Consider the following 18,060-nt stretch of genomic DNA (forward strand, 5'->3'; position numbering starts at 1 on the left):
AGAAGGCCTTTGAGAGATGCATGCTGAAAGGCCTTCTTTAAATCAATGAATGCTACACAGAGTGGCATCTTGAACTCCTGAGAAACCTCCATGAGCTTGGTTATTGTGTGGATATGGTTGACTGATCTTCATATCCACATGATTGACAACGGGTCTCATTCTTCTAAAAAACAACAAATTTACAAAACTCCCAAGAATTAAAAACTAGGGTTTGAGAGATAGTATGGGGTTAAGGCACTTGACTTGCATCCCTTCAACCCCAGATCAAATTGTTAGCAGCACATATGGTCCCCCAGGGACCACCAAGGTTCACTACTGAGCAAAGTGCAAGGAGAAGCCCCTGAAAGCCCCAGGGTGTGGCCCAGTCTTCTGAAAGCCCCAGGGTGTGGCCCAGTCTTCTACACACAGCTTGCCCATCCCAATGTCCAAAAATACAAAAATCTGGTTGCTCTCAAGTTCTATCTTCTGTCTTATAATGCATTTAGAGCAGACCTGACAGAAGAGATACTTTCCCATGTATCTACTATCCTTCGGTGTCAGCCTCCTGTTATGTTGTTTTATACTCCACAAATGAGTGCAGTCCTTCTATGTATGTTCCTCTCTTTCTGACTCATTTCACTTAGCATGATACTCTTCGTGCCTATCCATTTATAAGCAAATTTTATGACTTCATCTATCCTAACAGCTGCATAGTATTCCATTGTGGAGATGTACCAAAGTTTCTGTAACCAGTCATCTGTTCTAGGGCACTTGGGTTGTTTTCAGATTTTGCCTATTGTGAACAGTGCTGCAATGAACATACAGGTGCAGATGTCATTTCTACTGTGCTTTTTTGCATCCTTGGATATATTCCCAGTAGTGGTATTCAGAGTCATATGCAAAAGGGAGAAGCCATCTGGAATAGAGAAGGAATCACTAAGAAAACGATGGCTTGAGGAACCGGTCAGGATGGGAGATGTGTGCTGAAAGTAGGTAAGGACCAAACATGATAATCTCTCAGTGTCTGTATTGCAAACCATAATGCCCAAAAGTAGAGAGAGAGTATGGGATATATTGTCTGTCATGGAGGCAGGGGGAGGGTGGGAAAGCAGGGTAGAGGGGGCATACTGGGGAAATTGGTGGTGTGGAATGTACACTGGTGGAGGGATGGATGTTTGATCATTGTGTGATTGTAACCCAAATATGAAAGCTTGTTCACTACTTGTGAACTCCTTTTACTCTCCAAAAAACTACTTTCAAATATCTCATGGTGATTCAATAAAATAAAATTTTTAAAAATTGAAGAGATACTTTCCAAAAGATAGGTAAACGAACAAAGAACTACAAGAAGGCAACTAAGAGATTCCCAGGTTGGTCAAGAGGCACTCTCATATGCAGGAATGATTATACAGAAAACAATATTCAATAATTATGCAAACAGAATGTATTGTAGGCAAGGGAAGACATTGACTGTAAAAGTACAAATCAATACCAATAGAAATTTTTCATTTCCTATGATGCTTTCCAAATTTTAAAACTCTTTCAAGGTGCTGGAGAGATAACACAGGTTTAAGGTGCAAGCCTTCCATACTGCTGATCCCAATTCCATCCTTAGCATCACATGGTACCCTGAGCACTTCTGAGTGCAGCCCTGGAGGTCCATGAGTGGGCTAGGTAATCCTTGGCACCACAGAGCACTCCTGATACTCCATCCTTAGGCTCTCACATTGAACTACTAGGGCACTTGGCCTAAGAACTGCTTGTGAACTCCTTTTACTCTCCAAAAAACTACTTTCAAATATCAAATACTGCATGGTTAATTCTCACAACAAGCTATGAGAAAGGCACTTTTATAATATTAGGCTTAGACTAAAGATTAAAAAACAAAGAAACAAACCAACTGATCCTCCAAGATGGAAAAAAAGGAGATTTTCCTAAGGAATAAAGCAGAATTGTGAAAAGGGAACACACTGTTACAACAAAGGGATATGGGTTGAAATTCTGAATTTTTTCCCCATCAGTTGAATGGACTGGGATAAATGTCTAAGCACACATCTCTCTACCTCTGAATACCTTTATCTCTAAGTCTGTTTCTTTACCAATTTACAATAGTCAAGCACTATACTGAAAGCAACAAATATATCAAATAGATATTCTCACTTTAAAATGCTATACAATAGTAGTCCCATTTTTCAGATACGAAAATTGAGACGAGCAAGTAAATAATTAAATAACTTGTTTAAGATTACATAGCAGAGTTTGAGGTTGGGGAGGTTGCTTCCTCCCATTTTCTTTTCCCCAAGAATTGCTTTAGGTATTTGTAGGGGCTTATTGGGCCATATGAATTTCAGGAGTGTTTGCTCCATTTTTTTTGAAAAATGTCATGTGTATCATTATAGGAAGTGCATTGAATTTGTACAATGCTTTCGGGAATATTGCCATTTTGACAATGTCAATTCTCCCGATCCATGGGCAGGGGATATCTTTCCATTTCCTCGTGTCCTCTTTTAGTTCCTGAAGTAGCATTTTGTAGTTTTCTTTGTATGGGACTTTTATGTCCTTAGTTAAGCTGATTCCTAGGTACTTGATTTTCTGAGGTATGATTGTGAATAGGATTGTTTTTTCCATGTCACTTTCTTCTCTCTCATTATTTGTGTATAGAAAAGCCATGATCTTTTGGGTATTTATTTTATAGCATGAAACTTTACAAGTCTATTGTTTCTAGGGGTTTCTTGTTATAGGTTTTAGGATTCTCTTAGTATCATATTGTCTGGGAATAGTTAGAGTTTGATTTCTTCCTTTCCTACCTGAATACCCTTAATATCTTTTTCTTGCCTAACTACAAAGCAGTAATAATTAAAACAGCATGGTACTGGAACAAAGGCAGAGCTGCAGACCAATGTAACAGGGTTGAATATACTGACCCCCCCCCAATATATGATCAGCTATTCTTTGATAAGGGAGCAAGAAATGTGAAGTAGGGCAAGGAAAGCCTCTTTAACAAATTGTGCTCACAAAAATGAACAGCTACATGCAAAAAAATGGCTCAGATCTCTACCTTATACCATGTACAAAAGTAAGGTCAAAATGGATTAAAGACCTCAACATCAGACTGAAATCCATAAGGTACATTGAAGACAAGGTTGGCAAAATCCTCCACGACATTGAAGCTAATGGTGTCTTTCAAAGATGACATGCCACTGGCCAAGCAAGTGGAAACAGAGATAGACAAATGGGACTATCTTAAACTAAGAAGCTTCTGCTCTTCAAAAGAAAAGTGACCAAAATACAAAGACAGTCTACAGAATGGGAAAGGATATTCACCCAATACCCATCTGATAAGGGGTTGATATCAAGGATATCCAAAGCACTGGTTAAACTCCACAAGAAAAAAACATTCAACCCCATCAAAAAATGGGATAACAAAATGAACAAAAACTTTCTCAAAGAAGAAATCCAAATTGCTAAAAGGCACATGAGGAAATTCTCTACATCACTAATCATCAGGGAGATGCAGATCAAAACAACAATGAGATATCATCTCAATGAGATATCATCTCACACCACAGAGACTGGCCCACATCCAAAAGAACAAAAGCAATTGGTGTTGGCGCAGATGTGGCGAGAAAGGGACTCTCCTTCACTCTGGTAGGAATGACGACTGGTTCAGCCTTTTTGGAAAACAATATGGACAATTCTCAAAAAATTAGAAATTGAGCTCCCATTTGATCCAGCAATACCACTCGTGGGAATATATCCTGGAGAGGCAAAAAAGTACAGTCAAAATGATATCTGCACTTGTATGTTCATTACTGCACTGTTCACATTAGGCAAAATTTAGAAAAAACCTAAATGCCTGAGAACAGATGACTGGTTATAGAAACTTTGGTATGTCTACACAACGGAATACTATGCAGCTGTTAGAAAAGATGAAGTCATGACATTTACATACAAGTGGCTCTACATGGAAAGTATCATGCTAAGTGAAATGAGCTAGAAAGAGAGGGACAGGCTTTATTTTTTTTTATAATTTATTTCTTTATTGAATCACTGTGGGAAAAGTTACAGAGCTTTCAGTTTAAGTCTCAGTCATGTAAATATCAAACACATTTCCCTTTACCAATACTTATTTTTAACCGCGAACCCCAATAGAACCCCACCTCCCACCCCTCCCAATTCCTGTGAGGCAGATGAGTTCTAGTTAATACTCTATCTACTTTGACTAGATACATTGTTTCGATAGAAGATGCACCATTATTGTTTAGAGTTTATGACCCCCCCCAAAATCAGACATGCTGAAACAGTGCTGTGAAATGATTTGCTTTCTACAGCTGGGTTTAAGAATAAAATGATGTCACGCGGTTTTGTATTTCTGCTATTTTACTTATTAACCCTGGAAGTATTTCTATTAAAAGTTAGATAGTTAAGAGATTGGTTTTTGTGCTCTGGAGTCGTGGCCGTGCCGGAGAGCCGCTCGTGGGGGGCAGCTGGTGACCTCGGTCGGGCGTGAAGGACGGCCCAGAACGCCCCCCTTCCCACGAGGTCCCTGCCGCCCCCACCCCTGGCTCAAACCTGCTGAAGGGACAGACTTTAAAAGACTGCACTTATCTGGAGAATACAGAGTAACAGAATGGGAGATAAACACTCAAGAATAGTTGAGGTAAGTACAAGGAGGTCTGCTCCATGGCTTGGAAGCCAGCAGCACATGATGGGGGAAAAGGCAGCTCAGAGAGAGAAGGGAACACCAAGTAAAGGATGTTTGGAGGATCTGCTCGGGATGTGAGATGATGCTGAAAGTAGACTATAGATGGAACATGATTGCCACTCAATGCCTCTTTTGCAAACCTCAGCAACCAAAAGGAGAGAGAGAACAAAAGGGAATGCCCTAACACAGAGGCGGGATGGGATGGGGGGATGGGAGGAGTGGGAGGGTTACTGGGATCATTGGAGGCAGCGAATGGGCACTGGTGGAGGGATGGGTACTTGATCATTGTACAATTGAAACCCAAGCACAAAAACTTGTAAGGTCAACAACTATACTTCATGGTGTTTCACTAATAAAACAAATTAATTTTAAAAATTTTTTAAAAAAAGAAGCTATGGTCCAATGGAATGCTACTCAGCTGTCAGGACAGATAAAGTCATGCAATTTTCTGCTACTTAGATGGATCTAGGGAGCATCATGTTGAATGAAGTTTTTTTTTTTAATTAAACAGCATTCTTTTTTTTAGTGAATCACTGTGAGCTACAGTTACAGACTTACAAGGTTTTCTGTTTACATTTCAGTCATACAGTGACTGAGTACCCATCCTTTCACCAGTGCCCATTCTCTACCTCCAATGATCCCAGTATTCCTCCCACTACCCCACCTCGCCTCTGTGGCAGGGCATTCCCTTTTCTCTTTCTTTCCTTATGGGTGTTGTGGTTTTCAATAGAGGTACTGAGTGGTCATCATATTTAGTCTATAGTCTACTTTCAGCACACATCTCCCATCCTGAGTGGGCCCTCCAAGCACCCCATACTTGGTGGTCCCTGAATGAAGTTAGTTGGAGGAAAAGGAACAGACACAGGATGATCTCTCTCATATGTGGGATATAAAGGAACTTCATAGGGGAAAAACAAAGTCCCAAAGGAAGAAAAATTGAAGAGCAGGGGAACTGATTTTCAGTAGGAAGCCTTCCACTGGGTGAAGCGGATGGGGATATGTTAGAGAAGAGAACACTAGGACAATGTGGGAAGGCAGTACCTGTTATAGAGGCAAACTGGGAGTGGGAGGGGAACTGGTTGCATGATGAAGAGGCTGGAACATTGTCCACCTGAAACTCAATAATGAATAACTTTATAACTATGAAAGTGATGATGATTCAATAAAAAAAGAAAAATCATATGATCATTTATTCCTATGGTACGGTGATTTCTTCCTTCCTTCCTTCCTTCCTTCCTTCCTTCCTTCCTTCCTTCCTTCCTTCCTTCCTTCTACCCTCCCCCCTACCTCCCCCTATCCATCCTTCCTTCCTTCCTTCCTTCCTTCCTTCCTTCCTTCCTTCCTTCCTTCCTTCCTTCTACCCTCCCCCCTACCTCCCCCTATCCATCCTTCCTTCCTTCCTTCCTTCCTTCCTTCCTTCTACCCTCCCCCTACCTCCCCCATCCTTCCTTCCTTCCTTCCTTCCTTCCTTCCTTCCTTCCTTCCTTTCCTTTCATTTCTTTCTTTCTCTCTTTCTTTCTCCTTCCTTCCTTCCTTCCTTCCTTCCTTTCTTCCTTCCTTCCCTCTTTCTTTCTTTCTTTCTTTCTTTCTTTCTTTCTTTCTTTCTTTCTTTCTACTTATTGCTTTCATCTGTAGGACAGAAACTCTCCATGGGCAGAGGTTTTAGTTTAGTTCACCCCAACCACACTAGAATATATATTTATGCTTGGTACCAAGTAAGGGATCAGCAATCACTGATTAAGTAGAAAAATAAATGAGTAAATTAGGTTTGTATTTGGAAATCTTTTGGGGGATTAAGGAAGAATAAAGGTGAGAAAGAAACATAAATTATTTTTTCTAAATATATTCTTTAAAACTGGAGCAGTCTCAATAATTTTAAAGAAATACCACTGGTATACAAGGCGAGACTTTGATAAAAAGGCATCTTTGAAAATGGACAAAATAAATAATAAACACACCACAAGCCACACTCTGAGACAGGTAAAAAACAGTTAGACACAGCTGTTTGAGGTATATACTCACTTGTTCAACTATCAGTGCTTCCCTACCTTCCGATGCTCTTCCTTTGCAAGTATCCTCATCCCAGCCTCCATGCCCCAGACTCTTGGGTGCATCTCTGCATACTCTGAACCAGCTTGGCGTTGAATCAAACCTATGCCTCTGACTCCTTTTGCAATTTTCTATCAAGTCTGTGACCTTAAGTGCCTCCTTAAATACTAAGGATTCCTTAAAAAGACTATGATCCAATGAAAAAAACTAGTTTGGACTTAGGCAGAAAAGTGAGTGTTTGTTAAATTCCAATAGGCACTGCCTTTGGCATAGAAAGGAGTTAAAACATAATTAAGATCTGAAGGCTGATTACAGGAATGTGTATGATTATTTTTATTATTTTTCCTCTTTCTATCTTTGTGATAGGATGTGATCAACCTCTCTGCCATGCTCCGTTGCTTAGTAGCAGACAGTCAGAGTTTTAATTATATACTAAAATATGCTAAAGAACAGAAAACTGCTTTATGTCTAATACGTATATATCAAGAAAGGCATGTGACAGCATCTAAATTGCTTTAGTGCCTGATAAAGAGTGCCTGTGGTAGGGTTGTCATCAAAAGATCACAAATGGAGCAAGAAAGTATTATTAATAAAGCTGCTGCTCTATTTATATGTCCTCCATTGTTTGTGATTCCTTGTTAGAAGCTGGGAATGAATTTTTATCTACCACTAATTTCATCCAGGTTTTTTTGTGTGTGTTGAGGGAAAAAAAAACACTTTTGTCAATTCTTCTGCCAACCCTAGTCCTCCAAATAGAATTCTTTTCACTCCCCCAGATCAGCAATTCCCAAAATATTATAGTGCAGAATAAGAAAATTAAAGAATTAGTTCATTCATTCTTACAACATTCAACAGAGCCACGTTCTAGCATCAAACCCCAGGGGCATTCTCTGCCCTCATAGAGATTAGATTTTCAGGGAAGGAAAAGATAATAAATGAATGAAACAATGAAAAGATAATCACAGCATATACAAGGGTAATAAAAGAAATAGATCACATAATTTAAGATTAGGTTTACAGCAAGTAACACAATTAAAAATCTCTTGTCTTTAACCATGGAGTGTTATTCAGCAGGTATGCTTTGGGACAGCTACAGTAATATTTTTACACTGGCATCCATTCTGATTGATTAGTTCCCTGTTCTCTTTGGTTGGTTCAGATTCACAGGCGAGAGAACTTGCTACATATTTTAAATATTGATTGTGGCTTAAAACATGTATTTCTTGCAGAATGGGCAGGGCAGCTTCATTAACTCATCAAGGACAGGAGTTTTTAAAAACTGTCTCATCAGGATATCTACTCAGGGTTCAAGATAACTACCAGAGCTCTAGCATTACAAGAAAGACAAAAGTGAGAAGAGAGCTATGCCTTGAGGTCAATCCTGAAAGATAAAATAGTCTTTATCCTAATAGAATTTAAATCATGCCTGCAAAGGAAACTAGAATCTATATCTTCGTTCTAGGTCCACATTTGCGTACTTAAAAATTAGGCAGTAACTCAATTATAAAGAAAAAAAATGGAGAAAAACTAGACAGAGTTGACAATGCTACATAGGGTAAAATGATAGGGAGTAGATGACAAAGAAAGATCTTTTTAAACATAGTGGTCCAAGTTCTGCTTTGGAGAAGGAGGTAATAAGTGACTGGAGGTCTTAAAGATATAAGTATACTGGTCATATAAACTGGAGGAAGATAGCTCCACATAGAAAGGACGTTTCAAAATAGACTGACTTCTGCTCACCGAATGCCCTTGTTCTATAAATAATTATAATTAACATTATACAGTGATTAAAGTTATTTGCAGTTGAATTAGAAAATTAGAACTTTACAAATTCTCAATTCTCCAGTGTTCAAAATATGTTACATTACATGAATTTTTGCATTACTGAAAGAGGCAACTCTTTGCCACCCAGCAATTTTGAACTAAAAGATGGTTGAAAATATGAAATAGAAAAATGTTATTTGACATATAATTTAGGGATGATCTCTGGTGATGGGGGTGGAAGGGGGCAGCCTATCCAAATGAAATGAGCATGTAATATGTCTGAGAAACTTTCATGAGTAGTGTAAATAATGTGTTAGATTCAGACAATACAAATTAGGATATTAAATCACAACCCACATTACAGTAACATGATTTGGTTTAGTGTTCACTGGAATAGAACCAATCATATGGAACTAATGTGATGTTTTGTGTGAATGTCACATTAGTTATGCATTTGTTACATGATTTTTGTGGGTGCCAGAATTTAATTCATTGGAATAAACATAAGAGCCTAGTGGCATTAAAGTCTAACAGTAGAAAGAGGAATCTGCCTTCATTAAGCCTTCCCATACTGTAATTAAGGTGACATTACATCCAGTGCATTTTCTTAACGAGTATCATTCACTTAGATCCAACAAAGAAAAATTTGGTAATACTATTTATTTCTTCAGATTTCATGTGAACAAGTTTGCTTTAAGTGGTTCCTGTCTAAATATATCATACAATGAAAACACACCCTACTACTTATTACAAAGATGATGTGTATGTGTGTATGTGTGTGCAAGAATATGAGTGTGGCATGTACTTCAAGTCTTTCTCTTGAGTCTGTTGACCAGACCACAGAAGAGGAATTACCATGGAGATCCAAACATGGGTTGTTTGAACGAAAAAGCTCTAAGAATATACTTTTTCTAAACTGGCCAGATTCCCCATACATTTATATGTGTCTAGCTATGAATGTAAAACCTAGTTTAAGAGAACAAGAAATCATGTCTGTTCTAAAGCTGTCAGAACAAGATCTTCCTTTTTTTCAAGAAAATGCTGCTCTTTTTACCTCTGTAACTTCAATACCTAACATGATGTTTGTTATATAGAATATGTGTGGTAAAGTTTAAATGAATGATGATATATTTCATTCACAACACCTTTCACTTGCTTGACAACTCTCTAGGCCTCTGGTAGAAATATAATACCATTTTGAGACAAATTCTGAGAAATCAGAAATCTTACCAGCAACCAATGCCATAGAATTGTCTATGGTAAGTGTCTACCTCCCCCTGGAAACCTCTCTCAATACAAAACATTAAATATACATGAATGTAAATATTCACCTTTAGGTGTGTAAAAAAAAAACTTGTATTTCTCTAAAACCACAGTTTCGAATTTGAGTCTCTCACCTCCTAATGAGGTGAAAGGTTAATCTGTGATTAGGGGGTTCTCTTCCTTTCCTCATGGAATTTTGTCTCAGCCTCAGAAAGCAATAAGAAGGCAAAGTGGTCCCTGAACATCTCATCTTCTGGTTGTCAGTGAGAAGCCTACGTGATGACTCCTCATAATCAATGTCCTTGGCAAGACCTTCCATAACTGCATGTTTCCTTCTTGAACTTCAGCTTTTTCTGGCGGGTGATTTACACTGAGGTTCGTCTTACCTAGTTAATCCGGTACTCATATTTTTGTAGCCTCCCATCAGAAGTCCTGGGACACTCTCAGTGAACACTGATCCAACCAAGTGGGACAGTTCAATGCTCAAGACTCGTAATCTGGTACTGGCTCAGACCTAGTGGTTCCAGGGGCCACAAGGACACGCTCAGCAGTGCTCGAGTCACTATACAGTGCCAGGCACCAAACTCAGGGCAAAGATTGCACGGCACACACCCCTGACTCCTGAGCTCCCTCCCCAGGCCACAGTCATCACTGCTGCTTAGAGTATTGCTGTCTCTACATAAACGTACTTTGGGAGAGTCTTATATTTTCTCTCACAGTCTATCATTTTGCTCTCCTCAAGTCTTGTCTTTGTTATAGGGCCCAGTGACCATCTCTCAGGAGCAAACGATACCACGGGTCCCATTACACATTTCTAAGCCCTTCTCCCCTAACCAGAGAACCAGTGTAGCATCTGTTAATGGAGATTTTTAATTCCCATTTTTCTAAAATCTTTTTTTAAAATTTTTAACTTAAAGTTTGCATCACCTGGCAATGTTCCAGGCAAATGCCTGACTCTGCTCTCAGGAATTACTCCTGACTGTGCCGGGGTGGGGGGGTGGGGGGTGAGGGGCATATGGAGTGCTGAGGACTGAACCTAGGTTGGTTGTAAGGTAAATACTGTACCCACTGTACTATCTCTCTGGCCATCAAATTTTTGAATTTTTTTAAAGTTCCATATTTTAGAGCTCTTGTTTTCTGCTCTTCAAAGAATTCCATACTCTGAGTCCACATGCACTTCAGGAAGTTGTGGATACACCAAGGAGGTAGTTGTAATATGTATTAAAAAAAAAAACCTGGATGAGTTTTTATAGGTAGATGGAACTACAGCAAAGAAGGTAGGTGAGAGACAGGCCTGGGGAGTGGGAAGGAGTGTGGGACGCTGTCTGAGCTGTGGAAGGAGCAAGGGAAGGTAAATACTTCAGGATTCGGGCCCAGGAAACAGGACCAGTAACTCAAAAACTGTGTAGCAAGTACTATTGTGGGCATTTTTTTTTTCATTTTTTATAATTTTATTTATTAAATCACTGTGAGAGCAGTTACAAAGCTTTCGGGTCTAAATCTCGGTCATACAATGAAACACCCGCACCTTCACCAGTGCCCATTCTCCACCCCCAACAACTCCAGTATACCCCCATCCCTCCCCCTCCCCCTGCCTGTGGGGCAGATGATTTCCACATTAATCTCTCTCTACTTTGAGCACATTCAATATTTTGACACCAGACCTACCATTATTATTTGAGATTTTACTCCAACACTCAGATCTGCTGAAAAGGCAACAGTAGACAATTTGCTCTCTATTGCTGGTTATGAATAACATATGAGTCGCATGGCTGCAGTAATGGCCGCACGATTTTGAGATTCCAAAATTTTAACACTTAAATCTGGAGGGATTTCTGCCCAAATCTCCTGGGTTTCGAGATTTGCTCCCGAGTCTCTAGGATCATGGCTGTTAAGCAACTTGATCAGGAGCCCAAGAGGCCATTTGTGGGCGATGACTTGGGGTCTCATTGGGGTAGACAGGACAGGAACGGCTCCACCCCCATCCCATGAGGCCTAAAATGTCTCATCACTGTGGGCCCAAACCTGACTGTCCAATGGACTCTGGAGGATGATGGTCACTGAGCCACCAGGGGGAAGCAGGCAGAGGGAAAACACCCTTTCCCCCCTGGGGTGGCCCGGCGACAGTAAACTACTGAGTGGTCTGGACGCATTTCTGCCAAAAGCTGCTGGGTTTCGAGATTTGTTTCTGAGTCTCTGGGATCATGGCCGCTAAGTAGCTTGATCAGGAGCCAGTGAGGCCATTCGTGGGCCTCACTTGGGGTCTCGTTGGGACGGGGAGGACAGGACTGGCTCCAACCCCATCCCATGAAGCCCAACAAGTTTTGTTACTGCGGGTCCAATTGCCTCTAGAGGATAACGGCCACCGTGCCGCCTAGGGGGAGCAAGCGGAGTGACAACACCCTTTCCCCACTGGGGTGGCCAGGAGACAGTAACCCACTGTGGGATCCAGACACATTTCTGCCAAAAGCCACTGGGTTTTGAGATTTATTTCTGAGTCTCTGGGATCATGGCCATTAAGCAGCTTGATCAGGAGCCAGAGAGGCCATTCATAGGTGATGAATTTGTGGTCTCGTTGGGTTGGGGAGGACAGGACTGTCTCCACCCCCATCCGTGAAGCACTGCGTGTCTTGTCACTGCAGGCCCAAACCTGACTATCCAGTGGCCTCTGGAGGATGGTGGCCACCAGGCCACCAGGGGGAACAGGCCAAGACACGAAATCTATTCCCACCTGGGTTGGCCCAGCACCAGTAACCTACTAAAGGGACTGGACGCATTTCTGCCAAAAGCCACTGGGTTTTGAGATTTGTTTCTGAGTGTCTGGGATCATGGCCATTAAGTAGTTCAATCAGTAATCAGAGAGGTCATGCCTCCAATTATATAGTTGAGTCCGAGATGGATTGTAGGTGTATTTCCCACATACCTTACCGTTTACTTTCTTACTTTGGCCGTTTACTTTCTTGGTAAACTTTGCCCCAAGTTTTTTGGGTCTGGCCAAAGGCACAACAGCAATTTTGGGGTATCTGAAAGTCTGACAGTGTCATCAGGCTGCTGATGCACTCACCTCACAGATACAGATTGACCTGCTGGTGGCAACATACCCCCAGGCATTTTTTTTTTAAAGACCTCAAAAGACTTGTGATTACTTGGCTCAGTGGAGAAACGGAACTGTCTGACTTGAGACCAGATCACAAATAACCATATTATTCAAACCATGTTATTCAGCTTCAAACCTGACTTTTTGAAAGCTGCTCAGTTTCTCCCTCTCCAAAACCAGTAATCATATTCCACTGAATAGGCACTTTGCTGGTCAGATGCCACCTTGCCAAGGCTGAATGTTGACCCTTACGATCTGGGCCCCAGGCCTAGTGAGGGAAGTAGCCCAGGGGAGTCGCCCCAGTTCAGGTCCTACTCCTGGAGCAGAGAATTAGTGCCCACCCAGTTCTGCCCTCTGAAAATTCCTGACCCCAGAGATTAAGTGAACATCATAGAATGTTCTTTATTTTACTCCTGATATGAAGCTTCTTTATCGTGGAATAGATGAGGAGTCTAGGAACAGAAAGAAGAAAAAATTTGGAAAAATAGCTGACCACTGCTGACTGGAAGATGAGCCCCAGGAAGCAAAGTCAGATTCCTTGGCATAGGAAGAGCTAACATTACTCTCTCTATGATGGGGACAGGGCCTGTGATAAGTTATTGGTACAGCTTCATAGCTAACTCAGATAAGGAAAACTATTGACAGATAGTCTGCAGGTGGAGGGAAGTCATGAGAGGATAGATATTGCTCCAAAGTTACTAGGTCCTCCGTGGAAAGCACAAATTAAAAATTGTTTGTCTCCAGCAACTATGACTTTGACCACATTACAGTTGCCTGTTATGGCCCAGAACTTAAGTGGATCCTGTAGAAAATATCTGCAAACCATCTGTCATTTCTGATGAAAGAAAAACAATGCTACTGATCATTTCCTTCAAGAAACTCTGAAACATGACAAGAAAAATAAAGATCTGATATTTTGAACCTTTTCAAACACTGCCTCTAACCAAATGAAATTCAAGCTGAAAGCCAGTACGATATTTTGGTTAAAAATAGTTTTTAATGTAGGAATCAATTATTATTCGCAAGAAAACATTGTGGTAGGAATACAGGGGGAAAGAAATAATAGCCATGAAATGTTGCCAACTTTGGAAATAAATGCTTTACACATTTTTCTCTCATTAATTTCAGACCAGCCCTCTAAGCATTTTACCAACATTTTCAAATGAGCAAACATACTCAGAAACTGTAAATTTTGGCTCAAGAAATGGTCAAGTACCCCTCCTTTTAAAATGGGAATAACAGTCTGAAAACTCTTTATCTACAGTGAATCACAGCTCAAACAAAAGCATTTGTACTATTTCTATTGTTTTTCATCTCTTTTTCAAGTTTGTACAATGTGTCTAAAATTCTACCTTCAGAAACTCATCTCAAACTAGATTTGGTTAGAGAAAAAGTTCAGTTGACAACAAAAGAAAGAAGTATTCAAGGCTGTGTTACATCTTTTATAATAATCCCAGTGAATAGATAAAATCTGTTTCACTAACTAAATCACTTGCTACTATCCTATCACAAAAGAGCAACTACATCTGCTAAACTTTGTTTTGGAAGCATACAAAATTCTCAGAGAGCTTTTAAGTTCTAATTCAACTATTTTCATCCAAGCTATAACATGGAATTTAATTTGCTTTTGTTTAAGAAGCATGGGAACTCATTGATGTATATTTTTCAAATAACATAACTGGTAGAAATAAGTGAAAATTTGGAAATGGACATGGAAGAGGTGTAGAAAAAAGAGAAAATACCTATTACATTCATTGTCAAAACAGTGTCTCTGTGAGCATAGCTGAGCTGTAACAACACAAGTTTGCAAAATACAGTCCCAGGATATGCACCTTGATATTTCACCATGGGGCTGGAGGTAGCTCTGCTCAGTAAAGAAAGCGCATTTCAGGGGTATGGTGCCACCAACAGGTCAACCTGTACCTGCAGGGCGAGTGCATCAACAGCCTGATGTTGCCTTCAGGTTTCCTGATATCCAAAATTGCCGTTATGCCTTTGGCCAGAGCCCAAGAACTTGGGAACAAGTTTACCAAGAAATTAAACAGCCAAAAGTTATATATGTGGGAGTCACACCCACAAACCACCTCCTGTTTAGCTATACAAGTTCACTCAGGGCTACCTCCCCTCACTTCCCAATACACATGGAAGAAATGACAGTCTTCATGAACCAACTCCAGCACCACCCTGTAAACTCTACTATTGACTTGCCTCAGAGACCCCTAAATAAATCTCGAAAGAGATCAAAAGCTGCAGTTAAGCTTAGACCCATACATGGCTGAACAGTCCAGAGTAAATTGGAGGTGGCAGGTTGGCCTATTCGTGCCCAAGCAGAGTCCCCAGCAGCCACTTGCTTCCACAATCCAATATTGCCGCCATACCCTAAGCCTGACTCCACTGTCTCAGGATGGACCTCACCAAGATACAATCTGCTGAAAATTTTGTAATGTGGATCTTAGTGCACCAACAGCCCTGGCCCAGAGACACAGCAGCAAGTCCCAGATGACATCACAGCTCCAGAGATCCCTCCGGGTCCCATACCGAGCCATTATCACTGCAGCATCCCAGATGGAGCAGGTGTAGTCTCCCCACCCACTCCTGATAGAATCCCGGTGACCAAGAGCTTTCAAAGCAAGGCCCAGCTATGCGGGTTTAGGACTAAATCTCTAGGCCGTATGGTGGCAGAGAACCTGGGCTGTCCCTCTCCGGGTCACCAGCTGCCCAGAAGACTGGCTGTCATGCCCACAATTTGCCTCTGGACGCCATTTTAGCTCACCAACAGCCCTGGCCCAGAGGCTCCCAACTGAATCCCAAAATGGACTAGTGCCATACAAAGATGTCTCCGGAACCCAACATTTACAATCTAGAAATTTACATTTACAATTGTGCCCACGTGAGCTCTTGTGATATTTGAAATGCGCTATGGAAAATATATTATCTAGTGTCTGCCCCTGGCAGGTAGGCTTGAATGATGGTGGGAAAATTTAAGCAAAATTAATGCCCCAGATTAGAGAGAGAATATTGGGGAAGATGTCTGCCACAGAGGTAGGGTGAGGACTGCGATGTGTATGTATGTGAGTGGGGGGGGGGGTGATACTTGGGACATTGGTGGTGGAAAGTGTGCACTGGTGGAGGGATGGGTGTTTCATCATTGTATGGCTGAATCTCAAACGTAAAAGCTTTGCAATTCTATGCTCACAGTGATACAATAAAATTAAAAAGTAATGTGGGAAAAAAAAGTGCATTTCTCTCTTGCCAATTAGTTCTCTGGTGAACTAGCTGTGTACATCAAGACCATAAATCTTCATACCACTGTAAATGTATGACCTTAATTTAATGAAAAATAAATACAAATACAAAAAAAAAGATATTCTCTGCTATCACATTCTGAACGGGTAATTAGCTAAAAGATGCCTCCCCCATCCTCTCCCTCTGATGTTACTGCCATGAGCAGGGGGTCACACTCTCACTTTGGGGTGGTGCTTAGATATAAGATGTGAAGTCTGCACACTTGGCTGGGGTTGTTCATTGGGGGTGCCACACGAGCTGGCTTAAGTCAATATTTCCTAGCAGTGATGCACATCTTTTCAGTTGTGGGGCTGGGGTCACACCCTTCAGTTGTTCACTGACACACCTGGCAGTGGTGCAGCCAGAAAGCATTTGTATTACTAAGGGTTATAGACAGCTGAGATGCCTGATCAGGGATCGGACTCAAGATGTTACTCTTGTAAGGATCTCAGTCACTGAACTTAATCAAAGGCCCTCCCTCCCTCCCTCCCTCCCTCCCTCCCTCCCTCCCTCCCTCCCTCCCTCCCTCCCTCCCTCCCTTCCTTCCTTCCTTCCTTCCTTCCTTCCTTCCTTCCTTCCTTCCTTGTGTTTGGACCACAGCCTGGTTATGTTCAAGTCTTACCCTGGAATGGCCCAGGGGATCATGTGTGGTACCAGGGATCAAACCTGGGCCAGCTGAGTGCAAAGTCCTACACACTGTAGTATCACTCTGGCCTTCCAAGAAAGACTTTTAAAGGTGAATACTTGCAAACTTCCAATTTGATGCTAGGGATCACTAATTTCTTTTTTTCTTTTTTAAATTTTTATTACTGGCAAACCAAGAGGTACAGTTGTAGACTTACAAATTTTTGTGCTTGGGTTTCAATCATACAATGATTAAGTACCCATTCCTAAACCAGTGCCCATTTTCCACCACCACGGATCCCAGTATCCCTCTCACCCCCCATTCCCCCATCCCACCCTGCCTCTGTGGCAGGGCATTCCCTTTTGTTCTCTCTCTCCCTCTCCTTTTGGGGCGCTGTGGTTTGCAAAAGAGGCATTGAGAGGCAATCAAGGGGAATACCAATTTCAAATCTCAACTTAACAAAATTTTATGGCACCCTCTACTCCCACACACAAAGTGAACAAAAATTGTTCTCAATTAGAATCAGTATATTTCAAACTTCAATGTGTTTTTCTTTTCTCTTGCCATACAGAACCTCTTGGCTGCCAAAGTCAACAGTATTTATTATTTGGTCTTTGCAGACAAGTTTGAACATCACAGACCAAGCTAGATTGACCGAATTGCTCCAAGCATAGAGAATGGCTTCTAAGAGGCATAGCCCAGCAGAATCCCATGGTATGTTTGTATTCATACTGTAGTTCTTCAGCTGGGCCACAAATCTTGGCTTGTTAGCCAAAGTCCAGTTGAAAAACAAGAGTGGGGGGAACGGCTCAAATCCCACCACTGGACTTCTAAGCAGTAAACAGAAAAGAGAATGCCGAGACCTTCACACAGGACAATTTTCCTTGTTATAAGACCTAACTACTATTTACTGTTAATACATAACAGAGTAGCATTTGCTAGAACATCCAGCAGGGCTGTAGCAGTAAATCTGAAAGGTCGAGGAGGAAAGAAGACAAGTGAACTGCCTGTTGGGGCTGTGGCTATAGGGACCACTTCCTTTCAATCTCTGTAAGCCCAAGGGCACTGTGTATATCAGCTCAACAAAGTAACAACATTACAAATGACCCTGAGCCATCAAGCAGAGGCAAAATTATATTCATGATATTCTATCTCAAGGAGCGGAGAACAATACACCTCAGAAAGGCTATCACCTAAAGTGGTGAAGATAAAAATCTTCACAATTTAGAGTAGTTGTAATTTCATGCACATGGGGCTTGATTCATCTCCTGAAGTCATGTAAATAAGACACAA

This window comes from Sorex fumeus, unplaced genomic scaffold, assembly GCF_029834395.1.
Source record: "Sorex fumeus unplaced genomic scaffold, SorFum_2.1 ptg000191l, whole genome shotgun sequence".
Taxonomy (NCBI): Eukaryota; Metazoa; Chordata; class Mammalia; order Eulipotyphla; family Soricidae; genus Sorex; species Sorex fumeus.